Below are 27,226 nucleotides of genomic sequence, written 5' to 3'. Positions count from 1 at the left end.
CGCCGCTTCCAAGTAAGGCGACGTTCGGGTTCACGGAAACGGCAATAAACACGGTGCTCTCGCCTCGTATCGCTCGCCGAAAATTTCGAAGCCGTTTATCGACGTTTAAGAAACACAACGCCCTCTTTTGTTTCCCCTCCGCTTTTAAAACGTCCGCAGTGGGCCTCGAAACTTTGTCGTCATCCCGAACTTTTTGTTTTAACGTTTCACTCGTCGAGAAATAATCATTGAAACTCTCCATGATTTCGTTGTAACTAAGGTTGATCTCGATTCTCGGTTGAAATTGGATAATAAGAAAAGTTAATCCCGTAATTTTAAATTTTATACTCGCATATTGCTTTTAATTTAAGTAAAAGAAAGAGGGTATTATTTTAGAACTCACGATGAAAATAAGAAGTTCAGGTGCTTAAGTTAAGTGAAGTGAAACTTGAAATACAAGTTTACAATAAAACTATCAGGCTCTAATGTTATACGTTATAATTGCATCGCGAGTATTAAACGAAATTTTTTATTAAAAAAATGGGGTTTATTCTTTAATTAATCCCGTAATGCGTGCATTCAAATTTTGTATAAATGAATAAATACCCAATCCTAATATACGATATGCATAAAGTGTACGTAACGCGTATAATATAGAAAAAGACGCAAACTATTAGAATTATAATATCATACTCGTTAAAGAGTGAGTACCATAACAATCCAATTATTACGATTATACAAATACACCCAGTATTATTTCGTTACAAATAACAAGCTCAATAAACAAAATATCCAAAAATTGCTTGTTTTAACAGATTGAACGCGATGATATCGAAAACATTTTCTTAACCGTCCAGGATTTAAATTCATTTTTATCTCCAGAATCTTATTACTTCTCTCTTCTACTATTCTACTTTCATACTTTCACGTTTGCTTTTTATTTCCTGCTGCACCGTATATATTCTTTTCCCTTCGTGGCACGCTTTGTTGTTCATATTTCACGCTACATCACACGGTGCAGCAAAGAGTAATCGCAAGAACCGAAAGTAATCGGCAGGCGAACGAGGGGGGAGGAAGAGGGAGGGAGGAGGGGGAGGGCGATGAGGGCTGGAGGGTGAACGAAATCGAATTGGCGTTGGTTAAAAGCGAAAAGGGTTTTCGGCGAGAAACCGCGGGCAAAGTTAATCCCAATTTGCCGGGGGAAATTGACCGAAGTTTACGGAACGCTATTATTCTCGCGACAGGTTTGAAACAAATTGTAACTCGTTAGCGCAACGGGTATATACAATGAAACGCTGCGATCTCTCTCTCTCTCTCTTCCTCTTTACCGATTCATTCGTCCCTACTTGGCCGGACTTTGTCACTGACAAATCGATGTCGTGTGACACCGTACGAGCTGTCACCGTGTTGCCAAAACACTTTAAACGAGTTACGCCTGCGATTCCAACGGCCAACTTACCTGACATTTCCATGCTAGACATGGTGCTCGTGATCAAAGGATTATAGAAGAAGCGTTGCTTTCGAATTCTTCTTCTTTTTCTCCTCCTCCTCCTCCTCCTCCTGCTCCTCTTTCTCGTTTCTTTTCTTCCTTTCTTTCTTTCGTTCTCTGTTTCTTTTTCTTTTTTTTTTTTTTTGAAAGAAGTTGTGTTTCTTCGTGAATCGGGGGAAAAATATCTATTTTATCAGTCGTGGCATATATGTCATAAACGTCTGTTTCAAATTATTATTAAAAGTGGTCGTATACGTTGACGGCAATTTATTTATTTGCTAACTGCCTTTGAAGTATTTAACTTTTGCAGGTCATTAATTATCTCGCAGATAACTTTGGAGTGATATAAATACGTTGGTCTCTTAATTATATTAATTAATTTAACCGTAATTTTCGAGTTGAATTAATGTGAAAATGTTGCAAGTATTATATATACAGGAATTATATTTTTCGCGTTTAAACGTTGTATATATATTATGGGTATTAAAAAATAAGAAAATTTGTAACAGTTACATGTAAAATTAACGACAATATCGAAACTGTTATATTTTATTGCAAAATAACTTGTCATAATAAACATTACGTTTTATTTCCTTTATTAAAATATATTCGATTACAACCATAGTTGTTTTTCTCTCTCGTACAAAAATTTTATTATTATCAACACCTCTGTATCAAAGGTGTCAAGTATCTTTTTTCATTTATATTCGAATACAAAGGTGAAAGTAAAACAAGCAATATGAATTATGCGTGCATAGAACGATATTACATTCAATTTCTTCTCGTTCATGAACAAGTCGAGTCACTTAGGGGAAAATTAAATTTTAACTCAAATCAGAAATGATTAGAAAAAAGAGGGGAAAAAATTGGTTCTCATTTCTTCAAAGTTTGCCTTACAGCGATTGCCCAACCGTTTCAGATAATCTTCACATCACGATAACAGATAATCGAGCTGGAGTGCGATTATATTGATCCAAGGTTTATCGATGGTCAGTTGTCACTTTAAGACGAGTTATCGCGCAGATCTTGGGTAATCGTTTACTTTTTGTTACACGCAAGGCAGGGATGCACTTGCACAGGTAGATAATTTATTGTGGCCGCGTTTAACCAGCTTCGATGTATCGATACCACGATGCCGATAGTTTTCATGAAAATTATTCGCTGTCAAATATTGCCTTCTGCCTTCTCTGCTGCTACGTATAATAATATTTTAATCGCGGATTGATTTACACGCTGCGGTTCCCCTACCAAGTAATAAAGTCTAATTACTTGGAACGTTGGTATAAATCGTTGCAATAAAAGCACGATCCAATTTATTGCTCGATGAAATACTTTACACATAAAACGTTAACCAAATATATCCTTCCGAATGTTGCAAACGAATTTTACGCTGTTTCTTCCTTAAACGAAACGGATTCATCATCATCACCTTCTTTGGATGGACGAAATTTAACGAACTAGAGAACTGATGTCATTCTGTGATTTATATTAAGATACACGAAGTATTGTGGCAATAATGTGATAGAAGCAATTTCATGCGTAAGAGAATAGAATTTGTTTTTTTTTTTTTTTTTTCATAAATGAAAGTAAATTTGAATTATTTGAAATATTTTCAAGTACAAGTAAAATTGGTTAATTCCAAATTACGAATGAATTATTTGTAGATGATTCTAACGTGTGAAAATAAACGAGAAAGGCAGGATGAAATTTTTTTAATTTAAAAACTAATTTTTGGGAAAATTGGATTTGAAAATTCGTCAGTCACACGTCTACGTAATAATTAGTTTTTCATCGTATATTGCTCAATCTTGATTCTCTGAAAAATAACCATTTAAAATGGCAAACATTTTTTCCTCCACTTCACTTCAGTGTAATTTCCCATATCTAATCCTAAATTAGCCAATTCGTATTTAAAATGTTTTCAAACGTTTCAAAATACGCGGAATTAATTTTTTCGCTCGTGCAGAATAATAGATAAAGATAAATTTATTTTTTTTTTTTTTTGATCATCAAATTAAAAAGACCGTCAGTTCAATTGACGCGAATCAAAACTTACCACCACTCAAGGGTGATGGATAACAACCTTTAACAAAATTGTTCAAAATTTCGTGCTTCTTATAAAATATATTTGCTTCTTTTTAAAAGGAAGAAAGAGAAAAAAAATCTACGCCCACTTTCCATCTCGAAACCGAGCGGCAGAAGATCCATCCGTGAGTACAGAGAGTGTCGGTCGCGCATGAGTGTAAACGAATCCGTGGAGTGTTAAATTATTGTAATTTATCTTGTCTGGACGGTAGCGACGCGCGCGGCGAGCCTTGTGCCACGACACGAAAATCACTTTCTGTGACGTACAATTACGTGCAAATAACGCTGGCCGGATCAGAAATTTGCACCCGCGATATACGGGGAGGGGGGAGGGTGCAAAATATTACGTCGGGATCCGTCGTAATCGCTTAAGTGGTTAATTATGGTGCTTGGAGGAAGGCTAGGGGAGGCCGAGGTGGGATTAATCTTGGCATCAATTACACTTCGCTCTGGACCTCTCCTGCTTCCTCCTCATTTTCCTTTTCTTTCTTTTTTTTTTTTTTTGTTCCCAAGCATGCCGCGAAATTGTTTTTATCGGCAAGTTTCTCTTTTCTCTCGTCGATATTGTATCTTTTTTTTTTTTTTTATTATTACAAACTTCAGAAACTTTGATTCTATTTTTTAAGTTCTGCTTTCAATCATGACGAGGACCGGGAAGATCAAGAATTTAATAATTAGAAGGATTGAAAAGATTTAAGCGATTGGATTTGAGAAATGATTTGAATAGAATTAAATTTTAAGGATAATGTATTAGTTATACTTTATAATTCAAGGATACCATTAAAGGGAAAATGATTGCAAAATATCGAATGATTTTGAGGATTTGAATTTTTTAAACGACAGAAACAATAGTGACAAGTAATAGATAAGAATCGAAGAGTAAGAAGAATAAATTTCTTTGGTTTCTCTTTGTTTCAAGGTGTACAGAAAAATTAGACAAATTAACTATGAGATAAGAGATAAACGACATTTGCACTTGTCAAATATTGGTCGTCAAACTCGAAAAGAATTTTTTGGGTACTTAACTTGATATTTTTAAAGACGTGTTCGCGATAGCGATGGGTAAGTGATGCGTCAGACATTTTTCTTCCATTCATTAAACGTCGTTATATGCTTATACTTGAATATCTTCCTCCGACCAAGATCTGAGTATATTTTTGTATGCTCGTTAAAGACATTACAAAAGATAGGACGTTGAACTTCTCTCTCCTCGTTTATATCGATCGAAGAATATTTTCGAGATACCAGAATCGAATGATTCTTTTTTTCTTCTCGAAAAGAACAATTGGAAGGTCGTCGAAAATTTTTGGTTATAATTTGGCAGAGTTGCGTGCTCGAGATACACTAACTATGTGTATCGATATAATGGGAGAAAATGTAAAGAAGAATGCGATCTTCCCTCCCTTACTTTCCTTCCTTTTTAAGTTATTCACGTGTCCAAGTGTGCGTGTTACCGATCCTCCTGGTAATTTCGAAATGCACGAACGCGTTTAAAATTGCGACTTTCGGCAATATATACGGATCGACGCCGTATAACCATGGCTTAAAAATTACTGCACACGAATAAAAGTTCCACGACGAGAAGGTTTGTACACGCGTTACCCGGAATTTTAATGACAAACGTCTCAATATCGGTATGCCGAATACTTGGCCTTTCAGCCGTTCAAGATTCTTGAAAAGTTCTTGTAATTAATTTTCTTCTTGTTCTTCTGCTTCTTCTACTTCTTCTTTTTTTCCTTCTCTCCTCGAATTAATTACCATTGAGAAGTTTTCTGAAAATGGATTTATAAGATAAAATGGTAAGCCGAGTAAATTGCATCGAAAATCTTAGTTGTTAATCTTAGTTGGCATTTTAAATAGAGCTTCAAAAAGATAATTATCATGGTAAAAAAATATACACATACGTATATATATATATAAAATAATTAAGATATAAAAAGTCGTAATTATTCGTGTAAAAGATTTAAAAAAAAAAAATACCAAAGATTCGTGAATTATTACTAGATCTCAAAAATAAGATGCGTTTCCTTTATCCTACGAAAAAAAATTCTTTTTTCTTTAATTATACCCATAGCAAGTTTCATTACAATAAAAGGGGAGGGGAGGGGAAAGATGGAGAAACCCCGTCGTCCCATCGTGAAAAATTTCCATAAAACATTACGCGACAATTTTAATTACAATTAACGCGACAGATTTACACAATACGTAACAAACGCGATCGAAACGTGGGTGAAACGTTGCATTTTTAATCCATCCGCTAGCGGAATTTTTAAATACTTCACTCCCCTTCCTTCCTTCCTTCCTTTTTTTTTTTTTTCCTTTCAATAATACCTTCCACGCGGTTAACGGTCGCCCCAATGTAAATACTTGGAATTTTTCCCCGTGAAAAATTTAATCGCGCGCTCCCCGTGTGTTATTTATAGGGAAAAAATTTTCACAGACTCGTCGCGAGTCTTTATCACGCGCAGGACATTGACTTGACAAACCTTCCGCCGTTATCTTGGCCCCGCGATTACGCGGATTCGCCGGATCTCTCGTTCCTTCTCTCTCTCTCTCTCTCTCTCGTTCTTTTAGCTCGTGCACGGTGCAACAGCCTAATGCTAATTATCAGCCATGCCTCGTTGGACATAACAATGACTAAGTACGTATATTTATACGGTGTATTATCGCGAGACGTGACGCGCCGCGCGGGCTGTCTCGTCGGTCGAAATCGTGCGGTATCGTGGGAGAAAATCATCACGGGGGGGGATCACGAGAGAGAGTGATCGCGGGAAAGAAAGAGAACAATCGTAATCGCGTGGAAATTTATTATTTTGGAGCAGATTTGCAAATTTTTTTTGACGAATCTCGATGAATTTTTTTTTTATTAAGCATAAGTATAAAAAATTTTTTCTTTTTTTGAATTTGAAATTGAAATTCCTCTTATATAGTTTATAGAATTTATTGTTTTCAAATAAGAGAATAATGTTTACCGTAGGCGTATAACGACACGTGCATAAACATTATCAACATCTCTCGTTCTTTGTCGCCCTGTTGTTGGATGCCAGATAGAGAGCATAGTTGATTGTTCTCGCGCTATACTACACTACGGAGATAAGTAACAATGGCTTTATGAGCCTTATGCTATGTTTCTTTCCTTTTTCTTCTTCTTAACATTACAATTAAAAATACTTTGTAGAGAAATATTTTTAATCGAAGATGTCGAATGCGAAATACTTTTTAATTACTTTTTATTTCGATTTATTCTCGTTTTTCTAAAAGCCTATCCGTATAACACGTTGCTTTATTAATTCGTTTCGATCGATCATTGAAACTCGACGAAGGAATAACCATGCACGACAAAATTCTCAGGATTCCAGCGTTATAAATTTATTTAGGATCGTGCATCGACTTTCTTTTTTTCCAAGTTTTCCCAAGTGTTTCAGCTCCTTATCTGATCATAAATCTGTCGAAACACTAGTTCTGGAATCCGATACAACATTACATTTCACTGATTTTACGATCTCTACTATATTATATCCGTAGACCCGTACTTTACTTCCAGGAACCCGTATATATTTCGACAACGCAACGCAATACAATAGCGTTCGGTGTCACTGAAATATATATATATATATATATTATGTATAGGAATGAAGAAACGTTTCCTGCAAACGTTTAAAAATTTTATCACCGCATCAAAAATTCGCCTCATCTTTTATAATTCTTCTATTTCGAGTTTAAACTGCTACAATACCATTTTTATCTTAACGCGATATATGCATAATCTACATGTCAATTATTTCCTAACTCGATCGACTCGAAATAACGATCCAACAACGATCGATTTTGCTTGGAAGAAAAAAAGAAAGAAAGAAAGAGGGCAAATAAAATTCGAACCGAAGCTCTCGCAATTTTTTTAACACCCGTGCTCGCGCAAAAGCGCGCTCGGCCGCCGCGATACACACTTTGTCGCTACTTGGAAACTGCCTCCGGATTGCACCTCGCCGCAAATATCGTATGCAAGCCGACCGTGCGCGCGCGAGAAGGAGAGGGACGAGAGAAAGCGCGAGCGACGATGAGGGAGACGGAGCGCGAACGTGTGAACCGCGTAGGAGAGAGAAAGAGAGAGAGAGAAAGGGATCGAGAAGCATAAACGATGTGTCTCGTTGTGCGAAGTAATTGACGAGTTCGCGTGTAGGCGGTTGGGCGCCTAGATCGCCTCGAGCGTACCGTAGGCTTATCCTCAGAGACGAAAAACGAAACGAAACGAAACGAAACGAAACGAGACGAAACGAGCAGCCCTGATACCAGCAGGCCGGGAAGGAGTCGAGGAGGAGGAGGTGGATTCGACACACGTACACGTACACTCGTGTGTTTTATACACAGCACGCTCGTGTACACGCGAGAGGAGAGGAAACGAGACGGGACGGAGAGAGCGAAAGAGGGGGGGAGCCAGAAATTGACAGAAGAGTCGGTTAGTCAGCAAGAGGGACGGAGAGAGAGGATTGTGAGAGGCGAATATGCGCACGATAGGAGAATTAGTGAGTGAACGAACGGGAGAAAAAGAAAAAGGAGGCAAGAAGGAGAGAGAGAGGAGCAGTGCTGCATCACCCTGAACTTGCCCGAATACCTTCCCTCCGAACCTTGCGACGATGTGTATCCGCTCACCAATGCACATGGCACCCAAGCGAGTTCTCTCTCCTCTCTCTCTCTCTCTTTTTCTCTCCTCCTCTTCACGCCTGTCTTTTATCCCTGTTCACCTCTCTCTCTCTCTCTCCCGCTCGAATCTCGCTCTCGCCCTTTCAGCCCGCTTCCTTTTCTCTTCTTACTTCGCCTCCTCTTCGAAGTTAACCCACCCATTTCTTACGCTCTGCACCGGTATACCGGGTGTCGGGGTAATATTCGAGGATATAGATAGCTCCGGCCGGGCGACGGGACGAGCGGAACTTCCGGTGGAATATTATAGGAGAAGGCGCGGAGTTATTGACGGTTCCCTTTTATCGGGACGGTGGCCGCAGAAGGAATTCCTCGAGATATTCTCGTTGCCAGAAATATTCTCCGTTTGAGATAGATAAATCCTTTTCTCCTTTTTATTACGATACTGGAAGAATTCTTCGATTTTTTTATATTCCAATTTAAAATTATCACGTTCGTTCCAACTTATTCACCGATAAGAAAACAGAAACATCGTTGTACACCTGAAGTAGCAAAAAACGACTTGTACTTGTGGTGGAGAAACTACAAGCCGCCCGAATACTGGGAATAAAACAAACAAATAATGGAAAACGAAACCCGTGCACGTACCTATCCCCACACACACAAACACAAATACGCACGCAGGAAATATACGCTATTTCAAACAAGTCAAACAGTAAGAACCCCGTGGATCGAGGCCCGCATCCATCCTTCTCGAAGATCGAGACGAGATTTCCTTTTGTGACTGGCTGAACACCCGGTACGTGGATACAGGCACACCGACTACAGTCAGCATTATACACCTACCCTGACTCGCCTCTACCTACCTACCTGCTCGCTAACGAGCCTACCTGCCGGACTTCTTGCATTCGAAGAGGTTGCCTAAGAAGAAGAGGGGCCCCCATCCCTGTTCCGGAGACCCGGCCCATCCCCATGGATTCGGGAACTACACCCCGCGGTGGTGGCTGCTTGCACCTTCCTTTATAAACGGTTAAACAAATTTCCCTGAAAAACGTATTTCCTAGAAAAAGGGGCGAGGAACGAGAGAGAGAGAGAGAGAAAAAGAGAAAACGTATTTGGGGGGCGAGACAGGGCCCACAGAAAATATGTTTGCTCTTACCTTTTACCCGGTTTTCGTGGGATCGCGTGTATATTCGTGAGATTTCGAGGGATTTTTTCAAAATGTTTACAGCGGGGCATAAATTCAATTTATCGGTGTCGAGCATTTTCTCCTCCCCCTTTTTCCCCTCGCGAATATCGTTTTGTTGTCGAGTGTGGCATAATCTCTGTTCTTTTTCTCTTTACTTTTGGAAATAAAAGCTCGGTCGAGAAAAGTGATTTTCTTCGATGGAATCTGGACGATCGTCGCGGTTCACTTCTCCCTGGGATCGATAAGCTCCCTCTTTTCGACGGCGGTTGAAAGATCCGGTCCCTGACCTGCGACACGTGCTGGCCACGTGGGGATCCTTTGGATTCGCGTTGTCACGCAATGTGTCACGCAAAGAGAAAAAGAAGGGGGAGAAGAGGAAGAAAAAAACAGTATTCGATCAATTACCAACAAGCAATTCGTCATATCTTAGCTGGTGGCCTCGTTCATTTCCCATCACACCGATCGCTCGCAAATTGTTATTAACACGTACAAAACTTTCTTCTTCTTTTCACCCAATGCTTGTTTTAACTTGTTTATATTTCCCTAACTCTTCTATTCTCGTTAACTTTTTTATCCCCCTAACAATCTTCCATCTTCCACGGAACGTTCTCCTCGAGCTTTTCAATTTTCACTCGCATAATTATCTCGCCGACGAACGAGAACGAATCCGCGCATCGTTCTCACCTACATCGAAAGAGGGAAAGAGAGAGGCGGTCGGTCAACAGACTTATCTACGGGGCCGGAGTGCGTCGACAAACATGTTGAACATTCGCGTACCGCGATAAGGGCCACGCGATATCGCAATGGACAAACATTTCCTCCGCCGTTTGATCGTTCACGCACACTGTCCACGCGACGCGTGGAATCCAACCAAGCGAAGATTCGAACGCGAAGAGACGTAACTCTGATCCGCGCGCGTAATCGCGATCCAATCGACGGCGATGATAACGGTGATAAGCGGTTTCTCGGTATCGCGGCTCGATCTTCGCCGATCGGTATCTTTCCTCGCCGGGGTCACGTACGGGGATATCTCGAGAAAGAGAGAGAGAAGGGGGAGAAAATTTTAAAGATTCGTGTTCTTTGGAATTTTTTACAGTGTAATAATAACAACAGGTGTTATTTAGCCGGTGGATGTTCTGATTTCACATTGCAATGATTTTGAAAATTGCATCGGTGCTGATGTAAAGGTTAGTTAAGAATTGTGACGGAGAATTATTTCGAAACTATCTGCGTGAGAATAAGGTAAATAAAAATGAGTTGTCGTAACGAATAAAATAACACAGAATATTTTATATTTGCAGGTGTTTAATATTTCTTTTGATTCGTACAAACAATCGTTGGAGAAAAATATGTATTGCGTTTGGAAAAAGGGAGTCTCTTCGAAATAGACAAACTTTTGCGTGTATCTCTCCAATTTTTAAATTTTTCGAACGTTAAAAGAGAAGATGATGGACGATGAAGAAAAGCGAGTCGCGAGAAGGAGGCGAGAGAAACCGAAGATGATTGTTTAACAACGTTGGAATCGCGAGTATTATCGCGCGGCGACGCGCAGCACGCGCGTTGTTTACACGAGAACGATGTTCCTTGACAAGATTAATAATAGTCGGAATTGAATAACTTATTACGAGCGCGAGAATACGTGGCTGCCTAGTTGCATCACGGGTAAACATTAACGCTATTTAAAGGAAGAGATTCATTCATTGTGTACACACCGTGGCTGCGACCGCGTTTCCTGGTTTGGCCAACCACGTGTCCAACTGCGTTACAACGAAAACGTTAAACGATTCGACTTTGGATAGTCGGGTCTTGTTCCAGCATTCGTTTCGATTTCGATTTCGATTTGGAATACGTACGAAAAGCCCAAGATTTTGATTATTTCTTTTCTCTTTAGAGAAAACATCGCTTCTTCGAGGATTCTTCTTTATCTAACTGTAATTATTTGGTTTTGTATGATTTAACTTTTGGATTAACTGTCAACTTTATTCTAAGACGCATCTTAGAATATGTATATACAATTTTTTATTTAATTTTTCGCGAGTATTAATTCAGATTATCACCGCTCGTTCCTCGTCTCCTTAAGACGAAAGGATCGTCCAATAAAACGTAGAATTATTAATAACTCCGCTTAATCGCAATATCATTAGGATTCGCCTCGATGCAGCGATAAATCGAGATCGTTATAACCGGGCTATAAACGGTGCGCAGTCGTAAAATCCGTTTGGCAAAGCGGGCGACGACACTTTTTACCGTTTTCTTGCAACATCGCGGATCCTCTAATTGCCACCCCTAATAAACGTATTACGTGGACACGTGTTACTTTTTATCCTTTTATACTTTTGAGAGAGAGAGAGAGAAAAAGTACAAAGAGAAAAGAGCAAGAGAAGAGGGAGAAGAGGTAGAGGAAGAAGAAGAAGAAGAAGAAGAAAAAGAAGAAGAAAAGGGAAGAAATCGCGCCACCGCGAAAGAATGAAAAAGCAAAAGGCGCGTATGATAATAAGGCATGCCCACCAAAAATACCGGTTTCCCTCTCGGGCCCTCTCTTGGTTACGATTCAGGTTTGTCCTGCCTGTTTCCGAGACTCTGTCGAAACGATTTTCGTCAAACAAAGTCGCTCGACCGTACACGGCTCTCCAGTCAATTAACGCCAGAAGATCGTCGTCCACCTCTTGTCTCGACACTGGGGAATAAGAGGAAGGAGAGGGGGCAGCTTCTCCCGGGAAAAGAATCGTAACGTAACGTAATAATTCCAAACCACCATTGGAATTCGATCGAGAAAACGGTTCTCTAAGCTCGGTTGGTGCCAAAATGGCGAACGGGGGTGGGGAACACGAGATTGAATAAACGGGGGTGATGAAGGGAACGAAACGCGCTCGAAAACAAGAGGGACAGAGAGAGGGAAGGTTTGGAAGAGAAAGCTGAAAGGAAGGAAGGAAGGAAGGAAAGGGAAGAGGTGAAGATACATCGTCGGGTTCTGTGGAGGGGAAGGAAGGGGAGGCGGGGAGTAACGAGAAAGGAATAAAGAAAGGAGGATTGGGAACGAGGCGCAGAGCGAGAAGGGAGAGAGAGCGCAAACCGTCCGTTGAACGAAGGTTAGCAATCTGCGTAGTGTTTTACGACAACTATAAATATGGCTGTAAAGCTCTTTGTTTAGAGCAGCTAGTCTCCGGCTCTCGAAACTCCTCTGCCCTTCTGCTCTGGCTGCGCGGCCATTTAGGCCGTGCCTCCGCCGTGTAACCGATTCTTTCGCTTCGAATTCGTACCTACTACGCGCTACCTCCGCGAGGTATCCGACGATTCTCCAATTCTCCAACCATCGTCCCCATAAAATAAATATATATATATATATATATAAAACACGCGACGAACGAGATACGTACGTAATTACGAACGAAAAAAATATTTCTAGGGGAAACTAACTTTTATTCTGCAACGAACTTTTCATTTCAAACGTTTTGAGGAATGCGACGTTTCGTGGCGCGACCGTGCTTGTGACCGATGATGGTTTTCAGGGAGAGGAGAGGAGGGGGGAGGCCGCGTTTACACGTGAAAATTATCGACGACTCCGCGCGCGGCGGTCCATTAAAAAGGAGGAAAAGAAACCGCTCCGTCCAGTGGCATCTGCTAACCATATGCTAAAATGACTGAGCCCGGATAACACCCTGTCACGCTAATGTCAGGTTAAGCGGCGAGAATGATTTACAAGCGGCGAGTCGGAGCGAACCGGCAACGTTACACACATCGGCGCGAGCGTCTCGCCCTCTGCCCACCGTGCACACCGTGTACCCCGTGTATATAATACTCGTTACAACAACGTTATTGCACGGGCGCAATTAACGTCCGCTAGATACGCAGCGTCGATAGGTTAAACGCGCGAGACACGTCGCGTGGACTCTCTCTCTCTCTCTTTCTCCCTCTCTCTTTGTCCGTCTCCCGGTTCGCACGCTCGCTCTTCCACCTCGACGCGTTAAAATAATTTATGCCTTCCCTACACACGGCTTCCGGATGTATTCGTTACGCTCGAAACGCCAAGTCCGCTTGATTCCTTGGGCCATTTGTCGATGCTTGGTTAATTCGCCCGATTTCCGAGATTCGTGTTTCCACGATATCACGACGGTATTTTATGCTGTTAGGGATAAGGGGCGTTCCAATAATTTTCATCGTGGATACGTAAGTATCGTGCAGGGGGAGATATGAATATGCAAATTTCCCTTTTGACCGGGGGATGATTAATTTCGGATTGCGAAGTTGTAGAACGAATTGCGAAGTTGAAGTTTTGTTATTGCGTAGCTTTAAATTTTTTTCTTTTTTATATATATTTTGTATTTAGATTTTAGGGATACGAATTTTTTCTTCAAATTTGAAATTCTAAGATCTGTTATTGATCGATGGTTTTAGATGATTTTGAGAAAATCATTTTTTTTTTACGCGCGCGTTGATAAGAGTAACAACAATTCGTTTGAGATAAGCGTGATATCGTGATTCGTGGATTAATGTGAAACTTCTTTATTGCCTTTCAAGTTTAACGTTACGTAGATTTAGATCTACGATTGTCGTCGAGAGTTTGTTAATATTTTTTATTCGCGTTATGAGAAATCGTTTCGTCGACGCTTTGAAAGGCAAATCGATTCAATTTCGAAAAATTCACACATTTTTATTTCCCCTCGAGAATCTATTAATTTTATCACAGATAATAGTTTTTATCAAAAAGAAAAAATTCGTGGATTAATTGTCAGACTATTCCAACGCGATTAACACACCTATCAAGAATACTCATTTCATGGCTATTACGAAACAGCATGCGAAATTTTGATCGCCTTTTAATTCTCTCAATTTTCTACTGTTTTCAATATAACCGTAACACAATTCGAGTCGAGGATTTCAAATTTAAACTTATTATTTCCGAGAAAGATAAGTTTAAGAAGATAATTAACAAACACATATGGAAAAAAATCTTCATCAGTATAAAACCACGATTGTCATAGTTTCGTGACTTATTTTTCCGTTTCCTTGAAACTTGCAAAGGTGAATTTCACTTTAATAAAGCGCGCAAATTTTCTATTACAGTCGAGACATAAAACGTCCATTAAACAAGAAGGAGAGATAGCCATCGACGAGGCTTATTCATTTGAAACGCCTTTGATCGTTATCAAAAACCTTGGTGTCTCCCTTATCCCTCCTCTCGTTCGAACAATCGTTTCCAAAAATCGAGGAGGAGAAATAGTAAGGAGGTTACGATGAAACGGCACCGACCGGTAGTAACGATCAATCGGATCCTCTGCCATCCTCTGCCGCGAGTTAACTAGGGCTAAATAAGGTAGCCGGCTCGGTAAATAATTGTATCTCGTAAAGCGACTAGGTAACCGAGGATTTATATGGGCGTAGCCGACGGGGCCGACACTTGCTACTTCGATACACGACGGCGCGCACGCTCTCTTTCCCTCTCGTTTCTCTTCTCCTTTGCCAACTACCGCCTCCTCCTCCTCCTCCTCGTGTCCTTTTCCTTTCCTTCGAGCGCCTAGCACCGCACACGTGGAGGTGGTTTGCTCGAAAGGGGATGGTGGTGCGCTCTACTCCTCGACCTTGCATCAAACAGTTCAATTTCGATCGTGCAAATTAACGGGGGTAATTATATATTCGCCGTGATTTTATCGGTGGTAGGGTCGAGATTTCATTTTTACCGTTGTTCGTTTTTTTCATGCGTGATATTTTTTTCACTTCTTTAATCGTTCTATATCGTTGGATGGATTTAATTTTTTTTTTTTTTTTTTACTTTATCTCCTCGTGGAAAGTATGGTAGATATGTAAATGTTATGAATATTATTGGGTGAAAACTCGAGCGGATTCCTCCCACGTGGAAATTTTAACTTGCTCTCTGTCGAATTCGTGGCGAAATACTATCGTTTGATACTGTATTTCGTCGATCGGAAAGAAAGGAGAGTTTTCAAGTTGTGGAGATTTCATCTTATCTAAGTTTTGAATAAAAAAGATTAGTTAATTCGAAAATTGTACGAGGATTAAAGATTCGAGTGTCGCTTTCGAAACGAGTTGAAACAAGAATCGAATAATCGTTTATTGATAAATTGTAACACATCTGGGTTCTAGAACAATCGATGATAAAAATTTGACTTACGAAAGTAAGCTTGTTTCGATTCGAATAGGATACTTGATTGTTCAATATTTATTTATTTCATGAAAAGAAAAAAAAGAAAAAAGAAAAAATCAGGATTTCTTCGAGATGTTGGAAATTATCCACTCTGCGAAAATCCACTGTCAATCTCTCTAACATTTTTTTGTACGTAACAAGTGATTCGTAAAATTTTCCAAACAATCAATCGGGTTCTCGTAAATTTTATATATCCACTTGCAATAGAATTTCCAATAGAATGTTCAGACAAATAGTTTATTTTCCTTACTATCGCGGAATTCCTCTCCAATGTGTTTTTAATGGAATTAAAAAGTTTCCACGGGCGCGGATCGTTGCACCGTTTAACTCTCACGGGCGGATGATTGGCAGAGAAATAGTTCACGCGGGAAAAAGAAAAGTCTCCCCCGCCTCCTTCCTCCCCTCGATCGTTGATCAACGATCTGGGAAATTAATTATCGTGCACGAAGGAGCCTCCCGGAGATTATTAGTCACGGCTTGTCCGGCGAGTTCACGCCGCCTCGAAGGTCCTTTGCTCTCTTTCCCTCTTTCCCTCCCGCTCTCTTGATTCGATGAGCTCACGCTCGTGGATCCGCTAATCTTATCTGCCGCCAAGATAACCGTTCGCCAAGATAAAACCGATAAAATCGTAGCTTTTGGCGATCGTGTCTCCGCTCTTTAACGACGCGGTGAAAACGTGAAAACGTTTTCTTCTGGGGGAGGGCACTTCCACGAGCGGTTAATTTATTCAATGGAAACCCTTTTCCGAGTAGATGAGCCGGGCGGAAGTCACGCGTGGCACGGGGCACGTGCACGCGTGACCATCCTCTTTTCTAGCTTCTTCTACGACTCTCGATCGAGACTTTCTTGGCTTGCTTTTTAACCAGCGTGTCCATGAATCTATCTATCGCGAAATTTTCACGGTAGAGGGATATAAAGTTATTTTTTTTTAAGTATCTTTGAGAAAAGTTTCACTATAGCAAGTGATAAAGCAATGGCGAGAAAATTCGTAATAAAAATTTATGTGCGTAAATTGCGTAACGAGTGTAATATTCAGTTTGAAAAATTATAAAAAAAGTGATACGGAATAAATTTTTCCTTGATTTCTTTACGAGTCGGTTAAGTCCTCGTTAAAGAACAATGGAATTTAGGAAACAATTTTTTTCCGTATCGTTAGTAGTTGCCAAAATATTCGGAAAAATATGTTGTCAATTTTGAGAGCTGATTTCAAAGTGGATGTCAGCCGATAAAAAAAAAATACGTGTCAAATATTCTTTTTTTAACTACCTCTCCTATAAATTTCATCAAAATCCCACTTTGATGAATGTTTCTTTGTTAGAAATATTTTTTTTTAAAATTGTTGCGTTTGTACTATTCTATCGGTAGAATTTTTTTTGCCCATCATCCCTAATTTTTTCAATCCAAAAGCTGTCAAAACTCTGTTAAAATACACACTTCGCGCCCAATTTAAAATTAGGTACCTTACTAGGCGCGATATTTTATTTCCGATACGTAACTTCCTATCGACGGGCATAGACACGCTCGTAATATTTTGTCCCAAAATGAATAAATCCGATAAATGCATCCAGCTCATTTCCCCCCCTACGCGGGAATATCCGCGTTAAATTTTCGCAAAATATTTTTTACATCCAATTAATCCAAGTGTCGCTTCAACGTTATAAATTAATCGAGGAAAAATTTGAACGAAGCACGGATTAATTGAACGGGGCGAAAAATCTCTTCCTCGCGGTGCGAAAAGGGGCCGATTGTAATTATCTCCCAACACCCTCTTACGAAACTCGCCACTATCTCGATAGTCGAGTGATCGGGATTCCAGCGAAAATTCCGCTCGAGGGATCGGTTTATTCGCGTGCATCGGTTAACGGAACATCGTGCCAGCCGGGGAGCTGCTCCTCTGGAAACTGGTTAAATTCTAATACGCCCCGTTCCCGGGGCCGGCTCTAGGGGGAGGGGGTAGAAGGCGACGGGGGCCCACGTTTAGCTGGCGCGAAAGGGAGGGGGCGACGGGCGGGTGAAGAGGTGGTTCCGCGGCGGCCGTATAGAAGAGAGCAGCAGGCCCCTAATTTGGGACTTTATCGTCTTGTTATCCTTGCACCTTACGATGCTGACGACCGAGATGCTCCTCCGAGGTGTCCCGGTGTCACTGTTCTCCGCCGCCACCTTTTCGTCGATGGTCGTGCCTCGTCGTGTCTCCCTCCCCCCTTCCTCTGCCCGAACGTATCGATATATGGCGAGTACGAGTCGGGGGCCGCCGCGCGATGCGCGTTCACACACGACACGAATGGAGGACGGGGAAGGGAAAGAAATCGTGGAAAACGGGGGAGGAGAGGAATGAGAAGAGGAGAGAGGACGAGGGAAAAGGAAGGAGAGGGAGAGAAGGAAGGAAGGAAGGAAGGAAGGAGCGGAGAGACGAGGACGTATATATATATATATGTAGCGTAGGATGGTAGTAGGAGTGGGTGCCCGTGTGTCTCCTTGCCTTCGCCTCTTCCTCCTCCTCCTCTCCGTGGACACTCGGACCCAGTGGGGCCCCTTCCCCCTCCTCCGCTCCTTCTCAGGCAGCCCGAGGCCAAGAACAGGCAGGGCCGTAGGCCCCAACCTCGGCACCGTCGGCTACTCGTACGCTTTTGCGGCGTTGCCGAGTCCTCCTCTCCTTCGATCACTCTCGAGAGCGTGCGCTCCTCTTCTCGCACTCTCGTTTCGACGAGAGAGAGAGAGAGGGAGGGAGGGAGAGGAGGAGAGGGGGCCCCGGTTTCGCATAAATTACCGCTCTGCGTGCCCGGTACCAGAGAGAGAGCCTTTTCGACGTGTCACGTATTATATACACACATGCACGGCCCGTTTCGAGCGCGGGAGAATTGATTTTAAAGAAGCCGGGCAGAGGGAGGAAATTGGAGTGTGTGTGTAAGGAAGAGAGAGAGAGAAGGATCGTTCGCACACACGATTACAGTGGCTATTACAGCGGTTCTGGCTTCTCTCCGCCCGCGGTGGTTGCGTTTCGACGCGCCACCCTTCTCTCTCTCTCTCTCTGCTCGCTTTTCTTCTCCTCCTAGTTTCCTCCTAGTTTAGGGAGGGGAATTTATGGAGGGCCAGCAGGTGTATTTGCGTTGCTCGTTAATGGAGAACCGACCACCCCTCCCCCTCGAATTCTCAGTCTCCTCGAAGCACTTCCACTTCCGAATCCTTTTAAAACCGTGTTTCGTTACGTTATAACATAAGATAGGGGGACACGTCGCGTTCTGACTGATCCCTTTCCTCCCGCCGAGACTTCGCACCACGTATCCAAGCGGCGACCCAACCTTGCCGCGCCCCGTTTTCTTATTTGAATTTCTCGCCTTATGGTCACCTTACGAGGTTATGGGGGGCCGGCTCGTAAATTCGTGTGGAACGCGCACGCGTTCGAGAATTGGATTCTGCTTGACGGAGCAGCGGATGTTGGCAGGATCGCGCGCTCCTTCCCGGATGGAAGGTCGTCGGACCGAAAATATCGCGCCGCGACCGACTCCTCCTCGTTGAATTCCTTGGCTTATTTTTTTTCTTTTTCTTTCTTTCTTTCTTTTCTGGAAATTACCGTCGACTAAAATCGTTGGACTAAACAGAAGACGGTCGTCGTACCACCACTTCCCTCGTCCTCTTATTTTTCTTCTCCCTGCCGTTGTTCTCTTTTTCTTCCTCTTCTTCTTCTTCTTCTTCTTCTTCTTCCCTTTGCTCCGCCACGGTACGCCCACGGAGAAGGTCGCTCGATTCGGTTTGGCGACAAACAGGCCGATCGAAAACCCCTCGTGGAAACAAATCTTCGCTCGCCTCGATCGTTTCTCCGTCGGAACTCCCCTCGCTTCCCCTCCCCTCCTCTGTCAAAACTGCACGTTCGGATTTTCGTTGGGTACGACTACCCGCCGCGATAGCTCGTGAAGAAAGCGCTTATTGTGGCACGAATCGCAGTGGACCCCTCCCCCCACACCGCGTGGAGCGGACGGGCGAGCGAGCGAGCGAGCGAGCGTTTTGAAGGAAGATTTTCAGGATTGTCGGGCGTCGGTTTCAATGGGTGACGGATCTCGAACAATGGGGTCGCGAGTGTCGGTTAATCGGCGTATCGACACTCGAAACCTTTTCTATTTCGATCGACCCTGTTCCCTTCCACGCTTCCCCCTCGCTTCTTATTCTTATACACGGGAGAGGAATCGAATTACCGAATTCGGCTCTCGTGAATTCCGCTCGAACGAAGGAAATTGCGATTCTCGAGGAGAGGCTTTAAGATCTTTATATCTTAACAAGAATAAGCGTGTATCTCGAGTGAAAGAAGATATTCGATCATCGTTGTTCATTTCTTCGAAAATAATGAATCTCGCGTTGCAGAAATGATAATTGTCCCCTAGGAGGGGATCGATCGCGATTAAAAACTCAACTATTAATAACCGACAAACTTGCCTCTTTTTTCAACCGTTATCATAGACACGCTCCCTCGCTTTCTTCTCAAGAAACGTTCCCCCGGTTATCTCGGCTTTATCTCGCCCCATTACCATCGTAAAACCCTCCACCGTAGACGCTAGAGGGAGCACGCTTTCTCGTGTTATTACCGCGCTCCTCTCGTATTCTCCTTCTATCTTGATCTGCTCGCCGGTGTACGCGAGAGAAATCGTAAACTCGTCGAAACGAGAGTAGTAAAGCCTACTTCACACGCGACGATCCAATCGTCTTATACCTGCATGATGGATGTCGATTGAATTAGGTGGAATCGTTTAGCTCGATCCAAGATGGAAGGTGTAAAGGCTACTTAATTAGGAAAGTGGTATATACATTTCACATACGTACGTTTTTTACACTTTCACAATTTTTCTAGAATCCTCCAAGGCTCTAGTTCTAATATTTTCCGTATATACCCCGTTGCTGCGGGTGCTTGGGATGCTGTGTGAAAGATGCTTAAAAAAACATACCTTGGATCACATTCGATTTTTATGGATGAATATCTCATTGGAGGATATGTAAGCATGTATTTCTTTCTTTTAACGAACCTTTCTCTAGAAACACCACGTTTTCAGACAACATTCGTTGAACTATAAATAAAGATTACTTTAAAATCGTGATTTCTCCTCCTCGTACCTCCGAATAAATATATCCGCATTCGTTTCAAATCAATTATAAAAAAAAAAATGTATTGTATCCAAAAAAGAAAAAAAAATCATAAAATTAAAAATTATCACTTTGTATATATACCTTCGTATATATACCTGTACATGCACAAATCCTCCTACTAAACGCTCTTTAATATCACGGAACAACGTATCTACATAACATACGATACATAAATTTCTACGTAAAAGAAAAAAAAAACTGTCACCAGACTCCTCCTCCACCCCCTCCCTTCCCAATTTCCCGCGCCTGGGGAAGAAGAATCGGTCGTCTCCCTTTCCCCGAGTCCCATCGACCGGGTCTACGCGAAACGACGGTGGAAAAAAAAAGAGAAAAGAGGAAAGGAAAAAAAAACAAAATCGTATGCAGAATAGGAGGCTCTCGGCCGGCGAGAATTCGGCAATCGTAAATGGTGTTTCGAAGGAGCGCGCGGGCAAAGCAGCCTTGGCCGAAGGCGCTGGCACGGCACCCATTGTCCGCGCCGTCTCTTGTTACGAGACGAGACGAGCCGGTCAGAGGGACAGAGAGGTGTCCGTGTGTTGGACAGAGAGGGAGAAAGAAACGGCAGGAGAAAGAAGGGGGAGGAGAGAGAGAGAGAGAGAGAGAGGGAGGGAGGCAGGCAGACGGCGGTCAAACAGGCAGACCCAGGCTCCTTCCTCCTCGTTCTTTTCCTTCTGCTTCTCTCCGTTCGTCCCGCGGTGTGCTCGTCTTCTCTTTCTTTTGTTGCTTTCCTTTGCACACGGGTCTTGCCATGCCGGGGACCGTGCCGAGTCAAAACCACCTATGCGAGCCTGGCAAGGCCCCCGGCAGTAGGTCTGTTGCCTCGAGGCCTCTGGCCTCTTCTCTTCTCTTCAACGAGACGTTATTTTCGTCTCTCTTGTTCCTCTTCTCTCTCTTTCTCTCTCTCTCTCTCTCGTACTCTGCAAAGTCTTCTTTTCCTTCAAAGTGTAGCCTCTTCTTCGCTTGGTAGATTGCAACAAGGCCCTCCTCCTCCTTCTTCCCTTCTTCTTCTTCTTCTTCTTCTTCTTCTTCTTCTTCTTCTGCCTGGGCCCACATTGACCTCCGGTCAAGCCAGGCCGCCGAGTTTTCGTACGCGGCTCCCTCTCGCAGGAACCGATGACAGGACGGTTTGAAAATTTTCGTTCGTTGGTGGAAATCGTTGTTGGCGGTATTTGTTTCAGGTATCTCTGCCCGAGGTAGCTCGTTTCGTTTGGAAAGAATAATTTGCTCGATTTCTAATTTCTAATGGCTCGTGTAAAATATAGGTTAATTTAATCACGAATCAATAATCACACAATAATTATCCGTCAAAAATTGAAAAAGAAAAGAAAGAGAGAGAAAAAAGAAAATTCACAAAAATTGGACGAAGCTATCCTTTATCCGTTTTATCCGTCGTGGATTATTATCGACCCACTCGATGTAAAAAATTTTGATATTTCCTAGATTCTAGTTATCTTCTCGAGACTTATCAAAGTCGGCCCACGTAAAATGAAGAACATTCACAAAAATTCGATAATCCACGTTTCTCTCGATCCCGCGGTTATCTTCCGCGGACTATCAAACCGGCCCACGTGAAAACGCATCGAGGCCGAAAAAAGAAAAGAAAAAAAAAGAGAAAAAGAAAAAAGAAATTCCGATCTAAACAAAATAATCGGCGTAGAGCAGGTTTCCGATCGGCTCGATCGTTTCCTCGGTGGCCTCGCGCTCGCTCTCGGATTCTAACCAGCCTGGCACGTCGCAGGCCCCGTATACGTGACAGTGGGTCTTGCCTCGAGGCCTGTCAGGAATCTCCGGGTCCCATTACGAGGGTGCGCCTACTTGCTTGATCTTTTACACGGCGAAAACCCGTTTCGTTGTCTCTCGGATGATCCAACGTATCTTGGCGCACGTGCGCTTTTCCGAGAGAAAGAGAGAGGAAGAGGGAAAATCGCCGACTCTCATCCCGAGACGCCATCGCGACCGGGAAGAACTAGTTTCTCTCTATCGCCCGCCTTTATATTATGCAAATATACGCGGTGCACGATAATGAGATTCCGTCCTCGCCTCGGTGATAAATAATCAGCTTTCTCTAATGAAAATCACGGCCTATCCCCGCGGAAATTCTACAACGGTCACGAGCTGTTCCTCGATATTCGTAATCATCGGTTGCCATCTGCTCATCCTTGGCTCTGGCTATCTTTCCTAGAGAGAGAGAGAGAGAGAGAGAGAGAGAGGAAGAGGGAGAAAGGGAGAAGTGTCGTCGAAATGTTGTTGTCGGGGGGTAAAAATTCATGATTCGGGAAAGAACAACGGTGGCCGTGATACACTTGTTGCGCAGAAGTGGAATGTTTCGAGACGAAATTTGCCTCGGTGCCTGTTTCAACCACTCCACTCCCCTTTCCTTTCAGTCTTTTCGCCTCTTAAAGGTCTAATTCTTTGTACACAGACCTCCCGCGTCGAGGGTCACCACCAGGTTACACCAACCAGGCCGCCACGCATTTGCCATTTCGGCATTTTACCCGAAACCTTGGTCCTTTCCAGACTCAGCTAGAAACCTGACTCTTAAATTTCTCGGAGCCATCCACGGAGCCATCTTCCACTCCTGATCCTCCAGATATCCTGGCAAAAATTCTTATATATATATATATATAAGAAACTCTTGGTCTGTTGCGTGATACGCGATTGTGTACGCCACGTGAGAGATTGTGCTTCTGGAACTTTCACTGGAACTTTTACCGTTTTTTTTTTCTTTTCGTCTTTTTTGGATTTGCCAAACGTTCTATATGCAGCTTGAATAATTATTTGGTTACGTGAAATTCGTGACTCGAAGAATTTCGTGTAAATTTTTTTTTTTTTCGATCGTGTATGTGTTGTTGTTGTTGGTATTGTTGGAAAGTTGTCAGGATTATTCCAGATTCTGAAATTTCGAGCACGGTGCCGTGTTATTCGAGGCATGATTAAAATTGGTCGTCATAAATCACTGACAAGAGTTGGCAAGAAATATTAATCTTTTGGTAAAATAAAAAAAACTTTGGTAAAAAATTGTGAAATCTAAAAATAATTATCTATAAAATTTGACTTTTGGTTCATTTCTAAGATTTCCATTAATATAACGTTTCTTTGCTTAGAATTAATTTGCTCAGAAATTTGAATTATTTGTGATAAGATAGACCGAATAAATGCAACGACATAAACAAAATACCAAAAAAAGAAAAAAAGATTTGTCCCTTAAAATAGACCCAATCTCTCGAGATGAAAAAAGAAAAAAAAGAAACTATCCAAAATTCATATACGAACGAAACTTTGGCCCTCGACTAAAGGGCACTACTTGTGCATAAACATTCAGCATGCGTTTCTCTCTCGTAAACAGAGACGACTCGTTTACCCGTGACTAAAAAGCGATGTCATAGGTTTTCAGCGTACAATCCTCGAAGAAAATTGGTGGATGCAAACAGGCAGCATCTGCGGCCAGGACCCAAGCACTTGTTGCACAAAGGGTGTCGGTGGACGAAAATTCTTGCCCCTAACCCGCCCCCCTCTCCCTCCCTTCCCTCTCTTTTTCCCTCGTTCGATTTCCACGACGGGGCCCCCCGTGTCGAGGGGTCACAGACGTCGACGTGGACGAGAGGCACAAGTACGGATTTCTATTGACACAGGCCAATAGGGCCTGGCCTCCGGTCTCCGCAGGAATCCTGTACGGTCCTTTTTGGCGTCGTTTAGAGGCTGGAGAAAGGGGGTGCTGTAATCCCTGGATCTCTTTTTTTCGTCTTCTCTCTCTTTCTCTCTCGTGTGTATCGTTTCCTGAAAGACGGAAGCACTTGATAAATCTTGGAGAATTCCGTCCAATGGAAATCGTATTCTTGGCACGCATTCGCTCGTGGAATTAATTTCTCCCCGAGGAAAGTTTCCTCCTTTTCGTTCCTTCCATTCCCTGGGAATACGAGGATTGCATTGTCCACCTTGTTTGTTTGCTTCATAAACGCGGTTGGATATTTTTCTTGGTAAACCTTTTATTAATTCGGGCGAAAGTTTCTTCTTCGAATCTCTTCTCGAATCCCCATCGATTCTTGTTAGAGGGAATTTTGAATTCAAATCAAGGAAATTTCAAGTTACGTTTATTTTTTACAGATTTAGAGAATTCCTCACGAATGCTGGAAAAAATTTTCGAATGGAACAGATATCTGGCAAATAATTCTGAAGCTTTCTATTTATACAAAGGGAAGAAAATAAGACTACATACGTTAGAACCATATCTAACAATTAAATCGTAAAACTTGTGAAATTGAATTATTGATCATTTTGCGTCTCCACGAATAAAATATTTTCAAAAAGAAAAAAAAAACGACTCGTATATATTTCTTTCTTCTTCCTTCGCTGTGGAATTCTCGGTATTGCGGGGGTCTAAAAAAAAAAATATATATATATATATGTGGGCGCAACCTCGTCTCCCTTGCTCGTGAATTTGAGAACGGTCCATGGTGGCGCACAGTGTCGGCAGGTCGGTAGGTAGGCATATACCGTTGATGGACCAGAGCTAATCTAAAAATCGCCGGAACTTCACAATTATAGTAATTTACCAGCCGACAACAAGCTGTACACACAAGCTTGTGCCCTATAATGGCATTAACGGCACGCTCTTTCGCTCCCGTGTCCTTTTTAACCATGGAATCCGGCCCGATTCGGTGCCCAAAACTCGACCGGACAGTTTACCATCGAGCTTTTCTATCCCTTACGTGCCCTCATCTTCAATTTTTTTCAATAGGAATTCGATGCAGTAATTCTCGAATAAATAAAATTTCAAAACAGAGATATAATCGCGCGATAAGAAACGGCTAAATAAATATTCGACGGATGTTGTGTTTAAAAGAAGAAAGATGCAAGATTTAAGGATTTATAGTATACTAAGAAGAGTGAAAAATCGATTTTTGAATATTTGAGCGAGTTTATTTGTACATTCAAGATTTAATAAAATACTTTTTATTTATTATTGACTGTAATTATTGTAAAAGAAGTTTGGAAGAGATATTTAAACGAGGAAGATTTGCATTAAATATTTCTAAATCGATTTAACATTGAAACTTGGACCCCCTTTTTTACGAGACACCCCCTTTTTTCGTCTCCCTCTTTACCCTGCGAGTCATCGTTGGATACAAACGAGGTCTATATCATCCACCCACCGCGCCTCGTTACCGAACACCGGTCGGTGATGATCATTGCAGCCCCTCTCGGCACGAAATTGCAGAGGTATATAGGGAAAAAAAAAAAAAGAAAAAAAGAAAGAGAGAGAACGAAAAAAAAGAATAGGGAGGGGGAAAAAGCGAGGGAACGGATAGATTTATCGTTTGTAATAGAGAGAGAGTTGGGCTCGACCCAACGTTTTTCCCGTTTTTCCATCAAACGAAAATGATCCCTCGGCGCGCAGACAATGCTCGCGAGAACACTCGGCTCGAAATCGAGGGCACTCAGAACATGCGAATCCATAATAATCTCTTCGCGGCTTCCGCTTTTTGCCTACTCTCTGTTCGAATCGCGCCCTTCCCAGGGATCGTTGATGCAGAACTCGCGGGTTATCCATGGATCCCTGGATATTGTTTAAGAACCCGTGTTTCACCGCCCTTGTGCACGCCTGGCGCACCGTGCAATGACTTCCGGTTCAACCGTATCGTAACGCGCGTGCACTCTCTGCGTGCACTCTCTCTCTCTCTCTCGTGATTATCGTTCGAAAATTCGTCACGCTTCTGTCCACGAATTTTTCTCATCTCGAATACATATATATATATACGTTTGCATTATTTATCGAATCGATCATCTTTTTCGAAATGTCAACAATCGAACAAATTCTATTCCTCCGTTTCGTTAATCGAAGACAGGTATACGTCTATTCTTTTGTTTTCACGCGATAGAATAAATCGGCAATTGTTTGAGTTGAAAAATTAAAGAAGAAAGGATCCGTCAAAAATGGATGCGCACGTCTCCGATTACGACGTAATCGTACGGAGGCCGACTTCCTTCGACGACGGACAGAGGCCTCGGTCGTAGCGCCGGTCTATCTATAATTACCGAGCACAAGTATTATTCCAACAAGACTGCGAGGTAAACAAAGCCGCGGGAGAGGAAGGAGGAGTGGCGTGGTTAAAAGGAGCGAGAGAAACACGGGCACGAAGTGTTGGAGAGACGGTGCAACGGATCGTGTGGAAGGCCGATGGAACGCAGTGTAGGACGAGTGGTGGAGGTGGAGGCATCGGTGATCGTGATGGAAAGGATGTGGCGGGAAGCAGGGAGGAGGGAGGGAAGGAGAGTGGCAGGGAGGGAGGGGGCCGGGTTGGCAATAAACTTTGGCGCGAGGAGTGTGGCGCACATGTGCACAGGATATGCATTTGGAAAGAGCGAGGAACTCTCCAAGTCGTGGATAGGGCGAGAAAAATTGTTCCATTCCTCCGCTTTACGCGTGTCCGATCCGATGAAAATTTGTCGAGAAAAAAAGAAAAAGTATATATACGTATGTGTGTATGTATCGATTATCTGTATAAAACGTTCTCGTTTTAAAATAATCTCGTTGACGTGTTTTACAATT

The 27,226-nt window shown here is 42.4% G+C and overlaps 1 protein-coding gene and 1 long non-coding RNA gene across 4 annotated transcripts in view; both read left to right on the top strand.

Annotated features, from left to right (window-relative positions):
• The window catches only part of LOC107995708 (protein pangolin, isoforms A/H/I/S-like), a 153,271-nt gene that overhangs the window by 4,042 nt on the left and 122,003 nt on the right, over positions 1 to 27,226 (top strand). The gene's annotated exons all lie outside the window — the stretch shown is intronic.
• LOC133665959 (uncharacterized) lies at positions 5,522 to 25,931 on the top strand. The gene is made up of 2 exons (XR_009829448.1): positions 5,522 to 10,622; positions 10,682 to 25,931. It is a non-coding gene; the product is annotated as an uncharacterized LOC133665959 (long non-coding RNA).

The sequence above is a fragment of the Apis cerana genome, linkage group LG4 (genome assembly GCF_029169275.1).
Source record: "Apis cerana isolate GH-2021 linkage group LG4, AcerK_1.0, whole genome shotgun sequence".
Classification (NCBI taxonomy): Eukaryota; Metazoa; Arthropoda; class Insecta; order Hymenoptera; family Apidae; genus Apis; species Apis cerana.
Note: the sequence above shows the minus strand (reverse complement) of the source record. Positions and strands in the feature narration are given on the sequence as shown.